Raw genomic sequence first — 16,772 nt, 5'->3', positions numbered from 1 at the left:
GCAGGCAGAGGATAACTGCCCATGGGATACAAGCTCCAGTCCCACGCTCTGCAGGTGGGACACTTTCTGACCTGACAGCAAGCATTTCTCTATGATCATTTTATATATCTTCAGACATCTTCTTGTAGTTCTTTTTTCCTTTTGCTTTTTTTCCCCCTAGATGTGAGAGGCTTTGGTTTGCCTCAATTTCCCCTAAATTTCAAGAAAGTATCTGCTTCTCTGTCCAGCCTTCCTTTCTTTCTCAGAAGTGCCCCCTGCTTCATCTGGAGATGTATGTGTGTCTATACCTATATATATATATATATGTATCTATCTATATTCATATTCTTTTGTACCCTGTTCCACTGTGATTTAAAATAGCAACACTTTGCCAGTCTCTTCTCTCCCACCAGAGACAGGTAGGGTTATTTTGGAAGGTGTGAGGGTTGTTTGTTTTAATTTTTCTTTAAGTCACCAAAATGGTGTTAAATATAATTTCCATGAAGTGCTCCAAACCCACCGCGTTTGCCGGAGTGTGTTGTTTTTCAGGCTCTCTCCCACCTCTAATCAGCTATGATTCGGCACAGTTGGCAGTCTCTGCTCAGTAAGCAGACTGTCTGAATCACAACTCAGCCCTAGAAAGGATGGTCTTTCTAGGTCAGGGCTAAATATACTGACTATGGGGGTGAGGATGGAAAAGTTCCCATTCCAGCTGCTATCCTGCACTGAGCCTGTGAGGATAGAACTCCCCACCTTGCTGTCACATTGGGAAGCTTCATTCATTGAGATTTGACAAGGAGAAGATGGAAAGTCCTGCAGGGTTCCTGCCCTGGCAGCAGACTGGCCCCCTGGGGACATGGCATTAAGAAGTGATCAGAGAAGCCTCACCGAGGCGCTAAGCTGGATGGAGAAAAAGGGCATCAAAGTAGTCACTGCTCACCTCAGCATGAACTAGGGTCACGTCTAAACATCATTCTTTCTTAGGACTTCCAACTGTGGTGGTAGGACCAAGAGGTCTAGGTTCATGTCTTCTCTGTGCCTAGCTGGGCAAGGTGCCCTGAGAATGCACCAGCCTGCAGGATGCTGCTCATTCTCCAGTAGCTGCCCAGCCTCAGGCACTGATCTTGTCCTTGCAGTCTGGCTAGGTGGCAATGAACGCAACCTGAGGGAACCTTTCTGAGATCCAGCTGTGCTGCAAAGGGCAGGGTATGCATGATGTTCAGTCGTGTTTGGATGAGGATGTGCCAGCTAGTTCACAAAGCACCAAGGCTGGCAGTGCAGGGAGAGACAAGCTCTTTCTTCAAGGCTGACGTTTGCATGATGCCTTCTGAAGCACGTCAGCGATGGAAAGAGAACACTCACAGGATCTCCCTCCAGTCCAATCCAGCTATTCCTCCAGCCCATGGCTGAGACTTGGCAATCTGGCTGGAAAAAGCAGAGCACAAATTCATGTGCCGATTGAAGTCAGTAATGAAAGAAACTCCCTTTTCCAGGAGTGGGAATACATTTCCATTGGCCCCTTCCTATTAATTCTGTAATGCCATCTTTCATTTTTATATAACACACTAGCCTCCTGCAAGAGTTTTCTTTCCTTTTAGAAGATGAAGCTTCAAGATTGTTACAGTTGCTAGAGGCAACTATTCTGCAAAATCTTTTTATAAAATGTATTTATCTAATTAAAAATCTTTCATCAGCACTGTGCCTGTAGGATCAAATATCTCATTTATCCTGGCAGGGCTGGGGCAAGTGTTTGCTGCTTCTGTGGAATCACAGATAAACAGGGACCAGAGTGGCATAAAATGGCTCTTGCAATTCAGCTAATTATAATGCACCTTTTTCCAATAAAAAAAAGTGGGATCTAAGAGCTCTCTGGTTTATTATTGGAAGAAAAGTAATGGGGAGGAGGGAGGAGTAAGCTTATAATGGAGTTAATTCAATGAAGTTGGCAACAAGAGCAGAACAGGCTTACATCAGTGACATTTTCCAGTGAAACAAACCTGTTGTACAGAGAACAATTTTTAATTAACTCTGTATCTCGTGTGTTGAGGAACGTGAGCAAACTTCTTTATGACTTTACTTTTGGCTGCAAAGTATATCCCAGTTTTTATTCTCCAAGAATAGATTCATGAGGTGAGTGGCAGGGAAGAGAGGGTTTCTAAATATGCATCTGAAACTCAGTACAAAGCAACTTTGCAAGCACTTTATTGATCTTTTTCATCTGCTTCTTCTACATGATGTAGTGTATGGTGTATCAAGCACAATGATACTCAAAGAACCTTTGGGTAGGCAGGGCTTGGTTTAAGTTAGTATGGAGTTTGGAGAAACCAAACTGTTGACACTCAGCTTAGACAAGAAGGAGCCCAGGTGGCCAATGCGTCCCTGTCAGTGTGGCAATGCTGCTGATTTGCCGTGACACCTCTCATGGCTCAAAGCAGTAGCCTAGGAGCTGCTGGTGACCCAGGGTGGACATCCCTCTGCTCTTCTATCACCACTGCAGGGGCAGCACAGCAGGCAGCCTGCAGCAGGCTTTGCTTCTAACTCCAGCCTAATGAAGGGTGAAAAGCATTTTCTTTCTGGTGGTATTACCCTGCCCTGGGTGTTTGGCACATCTCCAATGGGGCAAGAATGCTGTCTGGTAAAATGTGGGGGACAAAGTTCAGATGGGGTACCAGAGACTGTTCTCAGGTATTGAGTCGGTGTGAGCAACTTCTCATATTTAAACGTTCAGGGGTAAAAAGAGGAAGAAACTGAAGTGTCTGTGACATGGCCAGGTTTCTGCTGCAACACAGGAGCCACAGTGAGGCACAGTATGTCTGTGATGTTTCTCTAGAAACTGAAGCTACCAAATCACAAAATGAAACACTTTCTCTGTGGTTTTTGTTGTTGTTGATTTTTTTCCCAGCAAAATAACTTATGCTCATAATGAACTTAACCCAGTCATCAGCAGAAACCCAGCATTGCTAGCTATTGGCCTATCTGCTTTGGCTGCATTTCTCCATGTCACACAGAGCTCTGCAAGCAGGAACAAGGCAGAAGCTTGCACTGGCTACAATCTGAACTGGTGTGCAGACAAAAAAACCCAGAACAAAACAAAAAACCCAGCCCAAACAATAGAGAATGAGTTTAAAAAGCACATAAGCATGCCTCTGGCTTTGCACACCTTTTGATATTCCAGGAGCATTGTTCATAATATAGATTGCACTTACAGCCACAAAAGGAGGTTGATGATTTCCAGTCAGGCTGAAAAAAACCCAAGTATTTCATGGAGTGTTGAAAGGGAATTAAAAAATACTATCTATAAACCAATTGGTTTCACTTTTGGTCCCAAGGCTCACCAGAGCTCAGGTATTTGTCTCAGTGGGGTTCCCTGCTTGGCCTGTGCTCCCCCACTGCTACTCCCACTAATATGTATAGATTAGAGCTGTGTTGCAGACATAGTAATGGCATGTTAAACAGCACAGATCATAGGAGAGATGAATTTGTATGCTTTACCACAAATTAGATTGCATTTCTAAAATCCTAATAAGCATAAAGATGGATCCAGAGGGATTGTTCCAAACCAAACCAGAATAATAAGCTCATCCAGAATTTACCTAATGGACAGCAGGAGAGCTGGTTCTCAAAAAATGGGCACATCAGCTGAACCAGCTCAGTAAGGAGAAAGGTGATCCTGTTCTGGGATGCTGGGGCCTGCAGTGGGACATGGAGAAACTATGCAAGTTGTAGCTAGATGAGTGGGTAGCAGATTCTCTGTCTTTAATGCAAGGGTCACAGAATCACACAATCAGCCAGGTTGGAAGAGACCTCAAAGCTCATCCAGTCCAACCTAGCACCCAGCCCTATCCAATCCACTAGACCATGGCACTAAGTGCCTCACCCAGTCTTCTCTCAAACACCTCCAGGGACGGCAACTCCACCACCTCTCTGGGCAGCCCATTCCAATGCCAGTCACTCTCTCTGTGAAGAACTTCCTCCTAACATCCAGCCTAGACTTCCCCTGGCACAACTTGAGACTGTGTCCCCTTATTCTGTTGCTGATTGCCTGGGAGAAGAGACCAATCCCCCATCTGGTTACAGCCTCCCTTCAGGTAGTTGTAGACATCAGTGAGGTCACCCCTGAGCCTCCTCTTCTCCAGGCTGCACACTCCCAGCTCCCTTAGCCTCTCCTCACAGGGCTGTGCTTCAGGCCCCTCTCCAGCCTTGCTGCCCTTCTCTGGACACCTTCCAGCACTTCAACATCTCTCTTGAATTGAAGAGCCCAGAACTGGACACAGTACTCAAGGTGTGGCCTGACCAGTGCTAAGTACAGGGGAAGAATAACCTCCCTTGTCCTACTGGCCACACTGTTCCTGATGAAGGCCAGGATGCCATTGGCTCTCTTGGCCACCTGGGCACACTGCTGGCTCATTTTCAGCTACTGTCTACCAGCACCCCCAGGTCCCTCTCTGCCTGGCTGCTCTCCATCCACTCTGTCCCCAGCCTGTGGCAATGTTTGGGGTTATTGTGGCCAAAGTGTAGAACCCTGCACTTGGCCTTGTTAAATCTCATCTCATTTGCCTCTGCCTACCCATCCAGCCTGTCGAGGTCCTTCTGCAGGGCTCTCCTACCCTCCAACAGATTGACACCTGCTCCTAGCTTGGTGTCATCTGCAAACTTACTGATGCTGGACTCAATCCCCTGGTCCAGATCATCAATAAAGATATGGAACAGGACTGGGCCCAGCACTGATCCCTGAGGGACGCTGCTAGTGACAGCTGCCAACTGGATGTGGCACCATTCACCACCACTCTCTGGGCCCAGCCCTCCAGCCAGTTCTTGACCCATATCAGAGTGAATCTGTTCAAGCCATGAGCTGCCAGCTTTGCTGGGAGCTTGTGGTGGCAGAAGGTGTCAAAGGCCTTGCTGAAGTCCAGATAGACTTTCAGTATGGATGAATAATTGCTTTTATGAGGCCAAGTCCTTTGTTGAAGCTAATGGAAAAGTTATCTTTGACCTCAATAGGATCGGTACTAGAACCATAACAAGAAAACAATAATGGTCTTGTCTGTAATAGCCAAAAAAAAAACCCCAAACCAAAACAAACTAAACCCCAAAACCCTCAACCCCCACCAAAAAAAAGCCAGCATTCACAGCAGCCAAGAGCCTTCTGCATGGATCTAGGAACACTGTACTTGGTGAATCATTTCTCTGTTAGATGGAGCATTTGTTCTGTTCCTGATTTATCTCCAAGCAAATTTAGACTACTCAAAATCAATTTGCTCATTATAATTTTTCAATGCCTATGGGCACACTCTTGGCTTCTGCTGTTTCCTATTGTTATTTCTGCTGAGCCACTGGCTGCCTGGCTCACATGGCTCTGCTCTTCCTCCCTGCCTGCATGACACAATGTTAGAAATAGAGAGCTGCTGAAAATCACATCTTGCACAGAGGTGTGTTGGCATTGCTCAAGAGTGCTCTGTTACACTACCTGTTACATGGTTAGCCCCCACATTCAAATGTTAAAGCAATTTCAAAGCACCTATTCTTTGACCTGGATGTGTGTGTTAGCGGGCCATGAAGGGAAGCAAAGCACATCAGGTGGCATCTAGGAAGATCTTAAAAGGGTTTTCTTGGGAGAGCCATTGAATGAGGAACCTGGATTGGAATTTAAGAGGAAGAGACCTAAAGAGTATTACTGGAGAGGATGCTGGAGAGCCTGCCAAGTCTTAAGGCAATATCAGCCCAGTGTCAGTACCTTCTATGGACACTGCTGCAGCTTCTCTGTTTTCTGGGTAGGATTCAAGCAGTAGCTTGGAGAGAATTTGACAGACCCCTGGACTTCTCTGCCAAAGATGCTGCTTACCCAGGATCTTGTCCAAATTTCATATAGATATTCCTATTTGGCCTTCCTGTTTACAGTTTCAATTACATTTGGCTCTTCCTCATCCCATCCAATTCAGTGTTGTTCTTCACTGTGTGCTCTTCAGCACTCCAAATTCAGGGGCACTGAATTATTCTCTAGCCTCCATCACGCTCACTTCCTATGAAATTCTGGGGGTTTACGACCCTTCTTTTCCCTGGAGACCTTTCCCAGGAGATGTCCCATTGCCAGAGCAGCTCCACTGCTACTAACCAGTGTACAAAGCTCTGTTCAGGAGCAGTCTGCAAGAGCAGCCCAGGCTTAGCTTAGCTTATGTATGTACAAGATGCTGTTTCTAACTCAAATGAGTAACTCACAGGTTTGTCTTACGTCAGACTAAGCAGCCCATCTGATGCTGGGTTTAGCTGTGAGCCTTGGTGCTTTTACTGGGATCCTTTGTTCTAGCAGTACCTTATACCAAAGATTTTTTTTTTTTGGAAACACTAAAGATTTGCATGATATTAAAATGCATGTTCCATTGGGCTTTCCAGTTAATTCTGTCTTTCTGACTTCCCTTTTTTACAAAGTAGGGCTCACTTTTGCCATTGTTCATTTTTTTTCTTTTTATTTAAGCAAAATTTTCATCCATTCAGTGCCTCTCTGTTGAGATTTTTTTTTTTTTCTTTCATTACTTTATGGCAGATGAAAGTTAAGAGGTCCAATTACTAACATTTTATGATAGCACAGAATATTATTAAAGCACTTAAGAGGTTATTAACACCTTTTATGTACCTCATTATTTAAAAGCCTGCCATATTTAATCATTTTAGCACCATTAAATTGGCATTAACAACAACCCTATGACTTACACTCAGAAATGTCACCATTTGACAACACTAATGCAATAAAACATCTCACAGAATCCTGGAGGCACCCTGTGAACTATAATGCTTCACAAAAATGGGGCTTTTCAATGCCTTCGTACTACAGGGAGCTGCAAGGAGGGCCACGGGGGGTCCCCGCCTCATGCTGCTGCCAGAGAACCCAGAAGGAGCTGGTGCAATGCATCTGGCAGGAAAGCTGAGTTTGGTAGAGGACAACCTGCAGCAGGTGAGGAAGGCATTGAGTGGAATCTCCATGTGTAGAGGTGCAGGAGCTAACCCTAATTCAGTCCTCTGGTGTCCAAATGCAGCCGAAGGTCACAGGTCTTGGTGGTCCAGTGTGAGTCCTGGGAATCCCTCTGTCTCCCAGTTGGTGCTGTGGCATCTTTGCTGTCTCTCTGTGTCAATGCCAAGTCACAGGCACGGGCTTTAAGCTTCCTTAATTGAGTGACTGTCACACTCCTACCTGTGCCTGATGACGGATGAGTACCTTTGACATAAAGCAAGGGAAGAGTCGAGAAGCCCTTCTGATTGCCTGTCCTGCTGTTTATAGGAGCAGTTACACATGTAAGACTCCCTCTTGTAAAGCTGTAAAATTACTTCTGCTGTGACCCTCCTCTGGGGTCCCTTTTCTTTTTTTTTCCCCTCACTCCCTTTGCTGTGGAGGGCTGAGGCTGACACAATCTGGTGGTTAGCAATTACACACTCAGTATTAGCCTCTGCCCGTTGATTATCAAGGACAAAAAACAATAGCCGCAGAGTGGCTAAGTGGAACATCATGTTAATCAGCTCAGAAATATTAGTTTTACAGCCTCTTGATTATTTCTAACAACCTGCTAAAAGCCAGTGGGACTGGGTGGGTCAAAAAAGCTCTGGCGACACTGGGAGCATTCCAGCCCCTGTTTTTCTTCTTGCAAGCTGGAACTCCAGGAGCAAGATTCAATTCATATGGGACATTTTCCTAGCAAAATGAATTGTGTTTTCTTTTTAAGGCTTACAAAAAAAAACCCAAACCAAAACCAACCAACCAAACAAACAAAGTAAAAACCTTTCCCATGATCATTATTTTCATGGATGAATATTACTAATACATTTTGGCCTTTTAAAGCACATGCTCATCTTTACTCTGTGTATGCAGCTGAACATAGAATCAGGTGAATCTATTCTGTTACTTATCTGCCCAGACTTCAGAAGCATTCCTTTTCTTTGTGATTGTCTAACAGAAATGAAAAAAAATGGAAACAGTTCCCAAAGCCTCAACTTTGGAGCCATACAAGGCCTCCTGAGTCGTTTTGCAGATGCTGGCACTCAGACAAGTGACTGTGTCAAAAACCCCAACAGGTCTATGTACAAAACCTATCAGCCCCATCAGCTGGAAGGATGCCACCGCTGCTATCAGTATATTAGCTCAGCCATTTGGGGAGAGTAAATGTCAGTATCTGTAACTCAGAAGGGTCAGGGCATTCTGCTGTTAATGAAGCTGCCTGTCCACAGCCAAATCCCTCCTGTGTAGATGATTTGCAGGCACTTCCCTATTTCCATTGCCTGTAGAGGGATGGATTAATATTCCAGCCCAGCCACACTTGGGTTTGTTTTGCTGTTTGTATTACATCTCTATCTGCAGCAGTTAAATACTGGTAGGTCTTCAGGTCTGTTAAACAGATTATAGGAGGCTTTAAACATCGTGTGCTTTAAATATGTGCTGGGGTTTGTCCCCTACAGCCAGCACACAGATCTGCTCAGGTGTGAGTAGAGACAAGTGAATAAGGCTTCCTGCCAATGTCCCTCTCCAGCAGAGCCAACTCGTTGTTATCTGGGAAGGTGGGTGGCGTTAATCAGCCTGTATTAGTGGAGGGTTTAACGGCAGTGCCCTCACCCTGAGGGTAGACCTCTGTCTTGTTTTCTCCTCCACGTCTAGTCCCTATCTCCCCAGGTGCCTCCAGTCTCTCTGGAGTTCCCTGCCCCTCCTTCCTGCAGCTTCCCCACCTTCTTTAAGGCTTCTTTTTGTTGCTGCTAGCATGCTTTACTAGAAGACCCACGATAATAAATGCACTGAAGCAAGAGGGGAGTGTAAGGCACTTTATTTTCCAGAACAGTTTAGGACTGCAAATTTTACTGGGATTTGAGCTCTTAATTAATTTGTCCCACTTGAGAAATGTCCTTTTGGGCAGCTCAGAGGATTCTTGAGCCTCCCACGGTGCTGGTTTTGATACGATTGCCTTTCCCTTTGCCAGTTCTGCTGTGGTGATAGAGCCAGGAGGTGTCCTTGGGACCTGTGCTATGGGATGCATACCTACTGTGCAGGACTCTGGGGAGAAGGAAGGCTGTGGCTGGCATCTCTCTGCCATGGCTGCCTTCTCCATGTGCTTGTGTCAGCTGAGGTTGAGGGAGAGAAGAGTGTCTCTGGGCAGTGTGGCTGTGATGCTTGTGCTGAGGCTTTAGCTACAAGAAGAGTCATCAAAGCATGTGACTGGACACTGAGGGAGAGCAGAGGTGAAGAGCTGCTATCTATTTGCATATATTATGTTTTATATTACTATTAAAATAGCCAAGCCCAGACTCTGCCTGTATGAGTGTTACCCTGCTTTAGCAACACGTTTGCAGCAACGTGTAGCTGTGTGGTGTGCAGTGCTGCAGAATGGCTCCCGGCTGGACTAGCTCTTGCTGCCAGGAGAGCTGTGATTTTTATTTGGTTTTTATGGTCAGATAGCTAGTACATGTTAACTAATTTACTGTAAAAGCCAGTGGAGACAAGACTGCAGACCTAATGTGGGGTTGCCAGGTGAGACTAGCCACAGGCCACTTAGCATTGCACAGGTGAAATGATTTCGTCCCTGACGTTATTTCAGGCTTTCTATTGCTCTTTACCTGGTGAGTTAACTTCAAAACCTGTCTCAGCACTTGTTCTGCTTGCATAAATGCACTTCACTGGGACATTCATCCCAGCCTGTGTAGCCAAGCCAGCAGAAGTTTCTAGTTTAGCTTGTCCTTCATCAGTTGAGGGGACTGTCTCCTCAGCAAGCAGAGCTAGGCAATTTGGCTGTGTTTTGTTGAGTATCAGCCCAGGCTGGTGCAAACCCAGGGTAATTTATCATCTGGGTATATGATGGATGAGGTGATATGAATTGGTGGCTTTGGTCCATTACTGTTGGAACCAACTGATCTCCTTATTGGCAGCCTCAGCAGAAAGTCTGGGAAAGAATTTTTGTGCCCTGGGGCACCTTTCCCTCCTTGGAGGGAGCTACTGCCCTCCAGCAGAGACTGAGCAATTCACACAATGCCCCTTGAGATTCTGCTGCCTCTTCTCTCTGGAGCCCTTCCCTACTCTGTCAGGTCTGGATGAATGTTCCAGACTGCCTGCTGCAAGGCCCAGAAGCTGGCTCCCCTGTGACTTACTGCCCAGGACCCACAGGCTGGTGATGCAGATCCCACAGCTACTTTTCAGCCTGCAGTTTGTATCTCTGCTTAGTGGCTGGTTTGCAGCACCGATGTATTTCTATTTGTGTGTCTTTTTTTTTCTGGCCCAGATCCCCAGAGAGCCCTGCTCAGAGCTGCTGCCTCTTGCACGCAGCACAGGCAAGGCTGGCTGGCTCCTGCAGCTCACCTGCTGCTTGCCGCAGATTCGGCATTTTAAGTTACAGTTAGTCCTGGCTTTTAAGGTCTATTCCAACCCATTTAACTCCTGAGCATTTAGTGAAAAGCAAGATGGGAAATAGAAAAGCTTACATCAGCTCCTGTAACTTGCAAAGTGAATGGGAAAGCTACAATAAATTTATAGTCAGGAAAAGAAGCACTGTACTTTATATAACTCATACTTTGCTCAAACCCAATTTATTAGCAGAGGATAATTTTAGGAGGCAGTTGTTGCTGGACTGTTTTGTGCTGTTTTTTTACAATATTATTTTTATTGTTGTTGTTGTTATTGTAACTTTTTTGTTATACAGCATGCTTCTTGAGCAGATGCTTAAGCAAGCATGATTGGCTTATCATTCCTCTTTAATTCGTCGTCATGTCACTTTGGAAGGGAAATGGCTTGGTAAAAGCCAGGGAGTTCAGATAGGATGCTGGCAGATCGCTATGAAATATTCACAAGACGTTTAGTTTAACTTGGTGCTAATTGAACGCTGACAGCACAAGTTACTCCTGCCTGCAGCAATAGTCTATCACGTTTAGGCAAGTGGCATTCCTTCCCCTTTGGTGCTCTCCTTGATAACTGTGCTCTCTCGAAGCCTCCCAACAACCAGTAAACACTTGGGTGAGCAGCAATAGAAACAGATCCTGCACTCATGGTGTGGGGAGAATCCTCCAGAGCTGATGAAAGTTTCTTAGCACAGAGGCTGTGATAAGGCTTCAACTCTATGACAACACTCAGCATTATGTGAGAGGTGAATTGAAAGTCATGCAGACCTTTTTTGTTAATAGCTTCCTTAGTGAAGATGCTCGAAATCAGAACTATTTGCAAGTTAGCTAATGCCACTTTTCTGAGGCTATGGCCCAAAAGCTCTCCTTGCCCTGAGATGAGAAGGTTTCCAGGGCAGTCAGAACTGTGCTGGGGTAACAACCTATTTTTCTATGGAGACATAGCCTTGTTTACTACTTCTGGTTTTATTTCTATAGCTCAACATACTGTTTGCTGATATTTGTGAATTTGTTTCTTATTTGTCAGTTCAGCTTCCCTGTGGACATTTAGTAATAGGAATTTTCCTACCATTTTAAATTGTCTTTTATTCCAGAGCCAAGCTGAGTTTGAATGAGGTATTAATTCCATCATTTTAGTCATCAGACATGATGTGTGGTCTAAAGAGCTTGGATCAAAATTCAGTATCCAGCTTTGCTTGAAACTCTCTGCCCATCTGTGGTTTAGATGCAGTCATCTGCCTTAGGTGCCTCAGTTTCCCATCAATGGAGAAAGGCCAAGTTGTTAGGCAAGAACTTTTCTCCCCATTTGGAGGAGTTTGCTCCAGGCTTCTGAGGGTTAGCACAGGGGATGAGCAGCATGAGTGTAGGAACAGTTGCCTCGGTGGGGACTTTGCACTGCAGTTCGTGCCAGCCACATTTTGTCACTCTGTGTAGCCAAAATACTAAGTGACTTCTGTGTGTAGTAATATGTAATAAAAGTGACCCAGAACATTTTTCACCTTCCAGGGGAAGTGTCCCCATCTACCCAGTTCACCTGTCCTGAGAAGTTAAACTGGAGAAGGTATTGCTGAAACAGTGACTGAATGCTTAGGTGACAATGACTTAAATGACATCAGTTCATCTAGCAAATGGTGTGGAGCTCTGACATGAGGCTGTAGGAAGGCAGGCAGTTGTGCAACCACCATGGGTGACCAAAGTAGTCATAGTAGTCCAACAGCTACTAGTAACCACTGAAGAGCTTCAGCAGTGAAAAGCCTGCACAAAGGCAGGGCAAATGGGCATCCCCTCCCCACAGTCCTGATGGGAAGCTACAGATGGCTGTAAACAGCCAGGGCAGATGAGTTAAAATGTAATATTGCAGGGACAGCAGCACACATGGCTGCTGAGGCTTTGATTTCCCCTTTTACACAGAAACCACTGGAAAAGGGGAGTGTTAAGAAAGGATTTAAAGAAAGTAGCTGTGACTTCTTTAAAGCTTGGTGGAGGCTGAGGGGTGGTTTCTGAGCTGCATGGATGTGTTGGAAGCATCAACTGATTACTTTGGAGTGATGTCACACATGTCCAGTGCTGGAGGACTGATGAGTAAAAAGAGGATCACCCTGAAAGATGGGGGACATCCAGCTGGGATTTCAGTAATGGGTGACCAGGTATATATAAGCAATTGAGAGAAAGATCTTTTTTTGGTAGCAAAAGATTTATGCAGCCCAAGCAGAATCTGGATATAAGAGCAGAGCTGAGCTGAAATCCATAGAAACTGAGCTTGTCTGCCCTGGAGTTTAAGTGAGTTGTCTAATGGCTGTAGATAGCAATCTGCTGTAAAAACACACCTTGCTTTCAACAAAGACATGGTCTTAAATGTATTTTCCAAAGCCAAGTATGCACTACTGAACTGAAAGAGCTCCCAGGCTTCCTTCCTGTGAACCCCCTGCTCTTGGAATGCTGAATATTGCTCTCCTAGTAATACTGTCCTTGGAAGGGCTGAACAAACTTACAGTCCCCCCGTGTCTGTATAAAACACCCTCACCAGCAGGAGCAGAGGGAGGTACATCAAGTGTTTCATCCTCCACAGAGTCCTGCTCCAACTGGCTTCCATAAGCATAGCTCTTAGGGAGGGAAAATAAATGAGGCTTTCAAAATTGTTTTACTTGATTCATTTCATTTTGGACTAGAGCAAGGCAAATAGACAGTGGGAGGACTTCACTGATAAAGTATTTTTTTTCCAAAGCAGAGAATACCAGAAGATAACACAACAGCAAATTACTGCATATTTTAAACCCTTGTAGCTAAACATTCCCTTTTGGGGCTGCGCCAGGTATCTCGTGGTGCCAGTGAAAATGGGATACAGATGTTCACTTGTTTGGATGGAGACACTGCAATAATTCATGCCTGCTACAAATGATAGGATGCCTCATGCTCACAAAAGAATACTCTGATCTTTTTGTCAGTAATAAGAACATATATCCTCTGTATTAAGGGAAATAAGGCCTGTAAAAAATGTCAAGGCTGTGTTTGTCAGTTTCCAAAACGTAACCCCTGCTGTAGTGAGGCAGCTGTGCCGGTGAAGGTGTTATGGCCACGATACCAACTCAAAGTGTGTCAGCACTCAAAGGGAGTGAAGCTGTGTCTGGGACAGGCATGCAGTGTGAAATACCTTCTGCTAAATGTGAATGATCACAGGACCCGAGCTTCCCAGAGCAGTGGAGGTCTGGGATGTTGTGAATGATCACAGGACCTGAGCTTCCAGAGCAGTGCAGGTCTGGGATGTTGTGAATGATCACAGGACCCAAGCTTCCAGAGCAGTGCAGGTCTGGGATGTTGTGAATGATCACAGGACCCGAGCTTCCAGAGCAGTGCAGGTCTGGGATGTTGTGAATGATCACAGGATCCGAGCTTCCAGAGCAGTGCAGGTCTGGGATGTTGTGAATGATCACAGGACCCGAGCTTCCAGAGCAGTGCAGGTCTGGGATGTTGTGAATGATCACAGGATCCGAGCTTCCAGAGCAGTGCAGGTCTGGGATGTTGTGAATGATCACAGGACCCGAGCTTCCAGAGCAGTGCAGGTCTGGGATGTTGTGAATGATCACAGGACCCGAGCTTCCAGAGCAGTGCAGGTCTGGGATGTTGTGAATGATCACAGGACCCGAGCTTCCAGAGCAGTGCAGGTCTGGGATGTTGTGAATGATCACAGGACCCGAGCTTCCAGAGCAGTGCAGGTCTGGGATGTTGTGAATGATCGCAGGACCCGAGCTTCCAGAGCAGTGCAGGTCTGGGATGTTGTGAATGATCACAGGACCCAAGCTTCCAGAGCAGTGCAGGTCTGGGATGTTGTGAATGATCACAGGACCCGAGCTTCCAGAGCAGTGCAGGTCTGGGATGTTGTGAATGATCACAGGACCCGAGCTTCCAGAGCAGTGCAGGTCTGGGATGTTGTGAATGATCACAGGACCCGAGCTTCCAGAGCAGTGCAGGTCTGGGATGTTGTGAATGATCACAGGACCCGAGCTTCCAGAGCAGTGCAGGTCTGGGATGTTGTGAATGATCACAGGACCCGAGCTTCCAGAGCAGTGCAGGTCTGGGATGTTGTGAATGATCACAGGACCTGAGCTTCCAGAGCAGTGCAGGTCTGGGATGTTGTGGCTGAGACTTTTTTTTTAAACAACTTTAGCTTTGAATTCTTGCTTATTTTTGCAAGGTAAGTTTAGGTGTTTTTAAACTCTTATCTTTGAGTTTGAACTTGCTTGAAGTGAAAATTAAAGTCCATGGTAACAGTGCTCAGGAATGTGCTCTGTTTCAATGGACATTATGGAAATGAGAGCTGTATGCCCCAAAAATGCAGAGATGAGACAGGAAGAAAGAACAGCTGAGTTCATCACACTGCAACATAACAGCAGGGCTGATGCTCACCTTCTGCTTTTTCATGTGCAGCAGATAACTGCAAAACTGGCATCTGCCAAAAGAATTTGTTAGCATACCTGAATACTTGCACCGCTGGTTTCCCCCTGTTGTGCTCCTGTCAGGAGAGGTACAAACAGGTTCACACCTGCTGTATAGCTCCAGGTTGAAGGAATACATGTGCAAGTTTGGCAGGTAGAAATTGCACTCTTTAAATTAGACTCCACTGCTTGAAATAGGAGCTCCCTGCTTTCCCTCACTGCTGCTCTATTTTTCACTTTCTTCCTGCAATGCCCTATTAAAATGAACTTCTTTTTTTTTTTTTTTTTTCAATCTTCTTAGTTCATTTAATGGTGGAGCTGTAATTGGATCCAAAATCACACTTCTGGAGTTCCAGCACCAGAGCTGGATGAAGGTCTTAGAGGTGTGCATACTTTTTTGTCTTGCTCCTCCAAATTTTACTTTCTCCATAATTTTTAAGAAGTGGGTTTGGGCCTGACACAACTGGCAGAGTTTGGGCATTTAGGAGGCATTTAACCATTTGCTCACCTTTCTCAAGTTGTAGGTTGGCTTTTAATTGAAAAATCCCAGTTTGAAATGAAAAAAAAAAAAGTCCATCCTGAAAATCTCATGATTTAGTAGCATTTAAGTGTGGTGCTTTATATCCCTATTTTTTAAACTGTTTTTCTTGGCTTCAGCCACTCACCAGATTTTTTCCAATTTAACAAAAAGTTTTGGCATTCTGAAATGGCATCTTTTGCAGGACTAACTGTGAACTGGTTGTTTTTCACTGATACTGCACTCATTGAGTTTGTTATGTTAGGGCAGATGACAGACAACTCTAGACTATCTATTAGGGCAGTGATTTTTCTCCCTAGCTAGCCCTATCTCTTTGTGATTTTTCAGTCCTCATCAATATGCAAACCATTCAAAACTTCCCATGGGAAATGTGGACCCCATGATAGCAAACGTTAGGCTACTAACAGCTGAATACCTTTTCCTACACCTCTGTGGACCCCTTGAGATCCTCAGACCTCCAGGAGTTCACAGAGCAAAGCCAAAAATTACCTCAGGTTCGCTCCCACTTGCTCACATAATGTAGTAGTTTAGCAAATACACGCTGCCCCACTGGTATTTCTTCAGTGGAGCTAGTCTCAGCCAGAAATAAAGGCAGGGTCTATTTTTTTCTTCTGTAAGTATGTTCAAAACATGAATTTCCATGAGTTTCCAACATGAGACCTATATCTGCATGGTAAGTAGAGTCACTTTCACTTGCAAATGAGGTTGGATCTGCTAAAAAATCTGCTAATTTGCAATAAAAATAGCATCCATCTTTTGCTCTGCAAATACAGCCTCTTTGAAAACTGTCCCATTTTCAGAACTGTAGCAGCTTGTAGGATGGGAGAAAGGGGAAGGAGGAAATACCTTGCATTTGAAGTCACTTTGTATTTCTCCAGAACTATTTCACACACCTTTAGTCATTACATTGCATTTTGTGTTGCCACATTAATTTTCACAGCAACAGACCAATCCAAACAGTGCAGCTTCACTGCAGAAGCAAGGGGAGCTGGACTGGTTGGGAGGGAGAAGGATTTGTTCAGACATAAATATCTCCTGCCATATTGAGGGGAGTTTAAAAAAAAATGGCCAGCCAAGAAATTGCTTTTTTTGTAAGAACGTTCTGTTTCTCTCTCTCTCTCCTTTTTAATGTGTGCTGCAGTGTGAGAGACCAAGAACAAGGGGGAACCAACCAAGTGGCCACTTAATGAGCCTGGGATGCTGAATGCAGCTGCTTTTTCAGGTGGGTGAAACTGCAAGGGATGGAAGACAAGTGAGGTGAACATGTATGCAAAAGGTGGTATTAAATAAGGAGGTCTGGTCATGTAAGGTCTTGTTGGGGAAACTGCTGACTTTCTGGCAGGTTAAATGCTTGAAGGAACTGCAGAGTCAGGCTCCAAGAAAATGAGGGCTTACACCAAAAAAATCAGCACCTCAGCACACAAGCAGGTGAAAATACCAGGTGCAGAGAGGAGAGCCAGTGC

Source organism: Pogoniulus pusillus, chromosome 29, assembly GCF_015220805.1.
Source record: "Pogoniulus pusillus isolate bPogPus1 chromosome 29, bPogPus1.pri, whole genome shotgun sequence".
Classification (NCBI taxonomy): domain Eukaryota; kingdom Metazoa; phylum Chordata; class Aves; order Piciformes; family Lybiidae; genus Pogoniulus; species Pogoniulus pusillus.
Note: the sequence above shows the minus strand (reverse complement) of the source record.